Source organism: Pristiophorus japonicus, chromosome 4 (genome assembly GCF_044704955.1).
Source record: "Pristiophorus japonicus isolate sPriJap1 chromosome 4, sPriJap1.hap1, whole genome shotgun sequence".
NCBI classification, from domain to species: domain Eukaryota; kingdom Metazoa; phylum Chordata; class Chondrichthyes; family Pristiophoridae; genus Pristiophorus; species Pristiophorus japonicus.
In genome coordinates this window covers 232,546,930-232,554,689 of record NC_091980.1, presented here as the reverse complement: position 1 = coordinate 232,554,689, position 7,760 = coordinate 232,546,930, and the positions used below count along the sequence as shown (strand labels likewise).

Sequence of the window (7,760 nt, the reverse complement as noted above, 5' to 3'; positions counted from 1 at the left end):
CGCAGCTCGCTTGCTCATCTGCAGACACTTGCGCTGGAGATGCCCCACTATCAGACAGCCTTTGCAACTATATTGCTTAAATCGGCACTGCTGGTGCCGATGATTTTCCCCACAACGCCACTACAGAGAAATCGGATACATTCCCGCTGGTGGACTTTGGGCAGCCACAGGTTTCACGTACGCAGTCAGGTAGGCCCTGCCATGTGCCACTCTGCCAAATGCCGAATCAATCATATTTACAGTACTTGCCGAGTTTTGATTTTTCACTGATATCTGCTATCCGTCATCATGCATGACTGAGCGATCGTGATGGCCCTGTTCAAGTCCAACATCTCCACCGCCAGTAGTTTGCACAGATCACATCTTGGTTGATGCCGATTACAAAGAAGTCCCGCAGCATGTCTGCCAACACAGCCCCGAACTTACACGGTCCCGCTAGACGTCTCAGGTCAGCAACAAATTCCGTCGCATTCTGGCCCTCTGAGCGAACATGCGTGTAAAATCTGTATCTCAAGATGATGATGCCTTCGTCTGGCTTAAGGTGGTCCTGTACCAGTGTACACAATTCTTCATACATCTTCTCTGTTGGACTCACAGGCAGGAGTAGATTCTTTATCAGAACATAAATTTTTGGACTGCAAACCGATCTGCGTCGCCGACCTCCTCCATTTTGTTGGTCACGAAGAACTGGCTCAAATGGCTCACAAAGTCTGCCCAATCTTCTCCTTCCATGAATCACTCCAACAATCCAATTGTGCTCATTTTTGCATGCAAAAGTTCTTGTTGCCTCGTCACCAAATGTTGTGTATGCAATAACTGTTAGACTGAGTACTGTTTAATTCCAAGAGGTATGGCCTTGGCTCTGCTTTATTACGGCCCAAAGTGCCTAATATACAAAATGGCTGGCCTTTTATACTTGGGCTGCACACACATGCGTGCAACCCAATGGCCTCCAACAGTGATGCCATCTAGTGGCTAATGATTCCAAAAGTACATATATGCAGGTACAGTGCTCATGTACTACAAGCATTTTCCACACAAACAAAGAACCGTCACCCTAGATTCCTCTGATTATCCACTTGCAAAACTTAATTTGCAAAAATAGATCCCCGAAGATTTCTCTGCAAATGTAATTGGGTTTTCTTGGAAAATAATAAGAGTGGGGTAGCAATAGAAAATGGAAGAAAGGTCATAAAATCTTAAACTATTTGAAATGCATATCAATAATGTAAAATATACAAAACATTATATGTAAACTAATGATAACCATCTGGACAATTATACCCCACATTGCAAGCTGCTCTGTTGGAAAAGACTAGCTCGATTGAATTTAGAATTCCTTTTATATTAATGAGAAGAAATGATCATACACCGAAAATCATTTTTCTTTTTATTGGCTGAGTAGCTAAAAGCTCCATTTTCATTTTGTTCCATACATAATAGAAAAATATGCAGACTACAGCTGAATGCAGAGTGAGGGATTATTGCAGTCCTGCAATTTCAGCATTTAAAATCTAATAAACTAAAAAGTAAAAGAGCATAGATATCATTAAGTGGTTGGTCAGTACATGTCACTTTATTACCAAAAGACAGGAATATAATTATGGCATAGCTCTCAAATTACACAGGGCAAATCTAATTTCAACAACCACACTTACATGATTTATCTTCCTTCTTGACCCCCTACCCCCAGAAGCTAAAAGGAATCTCAATTAAAAACCCACTAAAGTTAAATCTGGTCTCCCCACAGCTATAGGAGTCAGATTGTGGCTGGGCTGGTAGGAGAAAATTGTTCTTCTAGGTGTTCAAGGTCCCTCAAGCAGCCTTTTCCAAACAACAACATCAATTTGTATTTTTATAGCATCTTTAACGTAGTGAAACGTCCCAAAGTGTTTCACAGGAGTATTATGCAATAAAAATTTGACACTGAGCCACATAAGTAGAAATTAGCACAGGTGGCCAAAAGCTTGGTCAAAGAGGTATGTTTTAAGATTCATCTTGAAGGAGGAAAGAGAAGTAGCGAGATGGAGAGGTTTAGGCAGGGAGTTCCAGAGCTTGGGGCCTAGGCAACAGAAGGCACGGCCACCAATGGTTGAGCAATTACAATCAGAGATACTCAGGATGGCAGAATTTGAGGAGCGCAGACATCTCGGGGGGTTGTGGAGCTGGAGGAGATTACAGAGCTAGGGAGGGACGAGACCATGGAGGATTTGAAAATAAAGATGAGAATTTTGAAATTGAGGCGTTGCTTAAACGGATGCCAATGTAGGTCAACGAGCACAGGGTTGATAGGTGAGTGGGAATTGGTGCGAGTTAGGACACGAGCCAAGTTTTATATCACCTCCAGTTTACGTAGGGTAGAATGTGGGAGGCCACCCAGGGGTGCATTGAAATAGTCAAGTCTAGAGATAACAAAGGCATGGTTGAGGGCTTTAGCAGTGGATGAGCTGAGGCAAGGGCAGAGACGGGCGATGTTATGGAGGTGGAAATAGGTGGTCTTAGTTATGCTGCGGATATGCGGTTGGAAGCTCATTTTAGGGTCAAGTATGCCCAAGGTTGCCCAAGGTTGCAAACAGTCTGGTTCCACCTCAGACAGGAGTTGGGGAGAGAGATGGAGTCAGTGTCCAGAGAACGTAGTTTGTGGTGGGGACCAAAAACAATGGCTTCGGTCTTCCCAATATTCAATTGGAAGAAATTTCTGCTCATCTAAAACTGGATGTCGGACAAGCAATCTGACAATTTAGAGACTGTGGAGGGGTCAAGAGAAGTGGTAATGAGGTAGAGCTGGGTGTCATCAGCATACATGTGGAAACTGATGCTGTGTTTCTGGATGATGTCGCCAAGGGGCAACATGTAGATGAGAAATAGAAGAGGGCCAAGTATAGATCCTTGGGGGACACCAGAGGTAACGATGTGGGAAGAAAAGCCGTTGCAGGTGATTCTCTGGCTACGATTTGATAGAAAGGAATGGAACCAGGCGAGTGCAGTCCCACCCAGCTGGACGACGGTGGAGAGGCACTGGAGAAGGATAGAGTGATCAACAAGTCAAGAAGGACGAAAAGGGAAAGTTTGCCTTTGTCACAGTCACAAAGGATGTCATTTGTGACTTTGATGAGAGCCGTTTCAGTATTGTGGCAGGCACGGAAACCGGATTGGAGAGATTCAAACATGGAATTGCAGGAAAGATGGGCACGGTTTTTGGAGGCAACAACATGTTCAAGGACTTTGGAGAGGAAAGGGAAGTTGGAGCTGGGGCGGTAGTTTGCAAGGACGGAGAGATCGAGTGTTGTTTTTTTGAGGAGAGGGGTGATGACGGCAGGTTTGAGGGAGAGGGAGACAGTACCTGAGGAGAGAAAACCATTAACAATGTCAGCTAACATGGGAGCTGGAAAAGGAAGTTGGGTGGTCAGCAGTTGGGTGGGAATAGGGTCAAGGGGGCAGGAAGTGGGTCTCATGGAGAGGATGAGCTTGGAAAGGTCATGAGGAAAGATCCAAGAGAAACTGGAGAAAGGTGTGAGGTCAGGGCTAGGGTATTGGGCTTCCTTAGAGGAAGTTTGGCCCGGTGGGCTAGAGGAAGGAAGGGAAGAGGCAGAGGCAGCCAAACGGATGGTCTCAATCTTAGAGACAAAGAAGTGCATGGGCTCTTCACATTTATCGTCAAAGGTGAGGGTGGAAACTGGGGAGGAGGGTTTAAAAAGACAGTTATCTTTCTGGATTCTGGAACAGGGAGTGATTTTGGCAGATGAGAGCAGGACCCGGTACAGGTTGAACCTTCCTGTGCCGGATAAGGGATTTTGCCGGATGAGGGAAGGTCACGTGTTCTACCATCTTTTACAACTGCCAGCCCCAGCCAGCCAGCCCTGATACAGATATCCCCGACCCCGCGATCCACGCCCCCGCTCCCCCCCACCCGCCGCACCACCACCACCACAGTCTCCAAGACATTCAAATTAATGAAGAGGTCTTTTCTTTTTTGTTTGGCAGAGCGCCAACGGCAGCAGGGAGTGGAGGAGCAGCCAATGCAGGTCGTGGCCTGCCGGCCCGACTCCGGGGGGAGCGCCAACAGCAGCGGGGAGGGGAGGAGCAGCTGGCCGGCCCCAGGTCGCGGCACGCCGGGGTCGGAGGGAGGCCAATGGGACTCAGTTCAATCCGTGTGCTGAGCTAGGATCGCGTTAAGAGCAAGCCCGCCCAGCGTAAGCTCTGTGTGGTTGCAGGAGTTCCCGGCATCGTGGAGAAAGATAGCAGCCAAGCTCAGCAAAGCGAAAAACTAGTCAGGGGTTTTAAACGTGAATGTATATTTTTTTTAATAACTTTCATTAAGCGTTTACTTATAATTTAATTCAAAATATAATTATTAGTAGTACAGGTTGAACCTCTCTCCCCCCCCCACCCCCCGACTTGAATACCCACCCTCAAGGCCACTTAGGCAATCAGTGCCTTCAGAACCGGGCCCGAGGAAGGAGCCTCCATCTTCAGGAGAGCAGAGAATATTGGTGAGTACGAAAAATTTTTATCTTCGCATGCGCCACCCGGCAGCCGGGAATGGTGCCGGATGAGGGTGATTCCGGATAAGAGAGTCACAGATAAGAGAGGTTCAACCTGTAGTACTTTATGTGATCCAGCCAGATCTGGTCGTGAATGGCTAAACCAGCTGTCCGCCATATCCGTTCAAGTCTACGTCCCTTGGACATAAGGGAGCGAAGATGAGGGCTGTACCAGGGACAATGGCCAGGGTGAGAGAGAGTAATTGTTTTAACAGGAACTAGGGCATCAAAGGTGGTGGTGAGGGTGTGATTGAGCAGATCGGTAGGTGCAGAAATGTCATGGTGAATGGAAGACCAAAGGCTGGACAGTTGGAAGTTCATAAGTGCAGTTGTAAGAGAGTCAGGAGAGGATTTTTCCCAGGGGCGGACACAGGAGGAGGTAGGGGTGGCGGGGGGGTGGGGGGTTGGAAGGGGGATGTGGGTAGCGAGAGATACAAGGAAGTGGTCAGAAGTGGCCTTATCTGCGATTGACACAATGAGAGTAGCGAGGCCACGAGAGATGGCAAGGTCAAGGGGCTGGCCGTGCATATGGGTTGGGGAGTTTACATGAAGGGACAGATTAAGGGAGGACAGGAGGCTAGTGAACTCAGAGGAGAGAGAGCATGGTGAATTGAGATGGAGGTTGAAATCACCGAGAATGAGAAGTTGCTCATTGCAGAGGCAGAGGGAGGAAAGCAGTGAGGATATATCGGGAATAAAATCTGTATGGTACTTGGCTGGGGGATAGAGAACGAGAATTTTAAATGAGAGGTGAGAGGGGTGGAATAGGGTGAGATGCTCAAAGAAGGAGAAAGTGCCGGAGGAGCAAGGGGACAGACTAAGGTGTGATTTGCTGATGAGAACCATACCACCACCATGGCGGTCTGAGCGGAGCAAGTGGTGGAATGTATAACCAGGCGTGTAGGCTTCAGTTAAAGGTAAGGTGTCATTATCCTTCAACCATGATAAGCTCATGAATGGGAAGAGCCTTGTTCGCTAGTGAACGGACGTTCTGTAGGGAGATGCGGAGAGTGTCGGTGATGGCTGCCCCACTGCCTACGTCCACAGTGCTGCGGGGGGGGAGGGGGCGGGGGGTGAGTTGGACGGGGAGACAATTGTCAAGATTAGCCCCCAATGGGCGCGCTGGCCGGGAAGGTCAGTGAGAGATTAGGATGGGACAGCTGGGGTTGCTGCTCGTAAGGAGGCAGCGACGAGTGCCTTGATGGGCCCTTCGCAGGATGCCTAGAGAGGCACAGAGGGAAGCTGTAGGCTTATCTAAGAGGGAATGAAGCCTGGGACGGCGGCAAGGGAATAGGAAAGTCAAAGAGTAATGAAGGACTATGTAGGGATTTGGGCGGACAGAGTATCCAAGAGAGGAGAGCTGAAAGGAGGCAAGACGACAGGAGAGAACACAGGGAGGGATAACGAGAAAAAGGAATGAGAGGGAAAAGTGGAAAAAGTATTGAATGGCTCAGGTCCAGAGTGGAGCCAAAATGCATACGCAAATAGACAGGTGAGAAGTTCAGGTTACATAGGCCTGGGCTGGATTTTTGGCTTTGCCGTTTTTGCGGCGAAAACGGAGACGGAGCGGGAAATTTACCACCCGATTAATGTTTGCGCTTTGTGGAGCAACTTTCGTCATTTGGGCCTTGTGTTGGGGGCTGTTGTAGGCGCAGCACGATGGCCGAGGAATGTATAACCGCAGGAGGTGTCATGGATATTAACACCGCACTTCAGGAAGTGTTGAAAATGGCATACATCCACGATGGCTTGTGTTGTGGCCTCCGAGAAGCTGTCAAGGTGCTGGACAAACGACAAGCCCACTTGTTTGTCCTGGCAGGCAACTGTGATGAGGCACAGTATGTTAAGTTGGTCGAGGCGCTCTGTGCTGAGCATCAGATCAATCTGATTAAGGTTGATGACAACAGGAAACTCGGTGAGTGGGTAGGCCTGTGCAAGATAGACCGTGAAGGGAAACCTTGCAAGGTTGTCGGCTGCAGCTGTGTTGTTGTCAAGGATTATGGCAAAGACTCGCAAGCCAAGGATGTCATTGACAACTATTTCAGGGCAAAGTAGTACATTTCATTAAAAAAAAATTGAATTTCAGTAAACAAAATAGCTATTAAAAATGTGTGGTCCCGTTGTAAATCAATTTTTTTTTAAATTCTTTGGCAAGTACTTGAATTAGAAGTTAAGAAAAAATTGGAGTTTAATCTAAAATGCTGTCTTTCCCGATGAGAAGATTTTTATTATGACCACCTTACTAATGATTTATGCTGTTTAACGGATTCCTAATTTCTAAGCAAGTTTTGAAGGCACAAAGACTTTAAAAAAAAGAATTTTTCGGATGATTACGTGAAGTCACATAATGACATCAGGCTTTCTTACAAACCTGTAAAGGAGTTAACCCTTTCCATTGACAGCTGTTTTATACTGGACATTATTAATTTGGATTTCTTAATAAAATAAAGAAGACTCACCTGACAGACAGAGGAAATGGTGGGATATTGAGAATAAAAATAAAACGGAACTAGCTGGTCAAGAGTTAAAAGCTAAGATAAACAGGCTGGAAGAGATGTTTTAAAAAACGGGACTAGACGGATAGTGCAGTGCGCAGCCATAGCACCATCACCTATGGCAATAGAGCCAATGTACCCCACGGTGGGTAGGTGTAGTCCACAAACCCAACCTAACGGTAAAGCAGACAGCGATGTTTGGAGGAATAATGGTGGCATTGGTGTTGATTGGACTTTGGATAATATTTAGATGGGTCATCGTGCAGGCTCGAGCACAGCAGGCTCAAACACAAAACCGACGGCAGCCCAGACAGGGACATGAAGTGATAGAGATGGTACGACTATAAAGAATATGGTTAACCTAACCCTTACCTTCAATTCCACAGAGTGACAGCGACACAAGTAGACCAGAACCTAACACCTGGTGACGACCAGGCTATCTGTTTAAAATTTTCAGATAAAACACTCACCAAAATGGGACCGCAGTGGTGACTCCAACTCTGGGGACTCATGATACTGGGAACCTCAACACCCATGCAAACACTGGATGATACCAACGGATTGCAGCGCACTCAGGAAATAAACAACTACATGAACTATGGAGTCTTGTTTAATTTAACGGATGGAATGTGCATCCCAGCAGCCAAGGACTGGAGCAAGGACAGGACTTATTTTAATGCATGGTTACAAGTGAATCCTAATAAGAACTGGGTATGTGTAC

General features: G+C 46.9%; 1 pseudogene; it reads left to right on the top strand.

Annotated features, from left to right (window-relative positions):
- Positions 1–6,200: 6,200 nt before the first annotated feature.
- Positions 6,201–6,619, top strand: LOC139262311 (small ribosomal subunit protein eS12 pseudogene; annotated as a pseudogene).
- Positions 6,620–7,760: the final 1,141 nt, after the last annotated feature.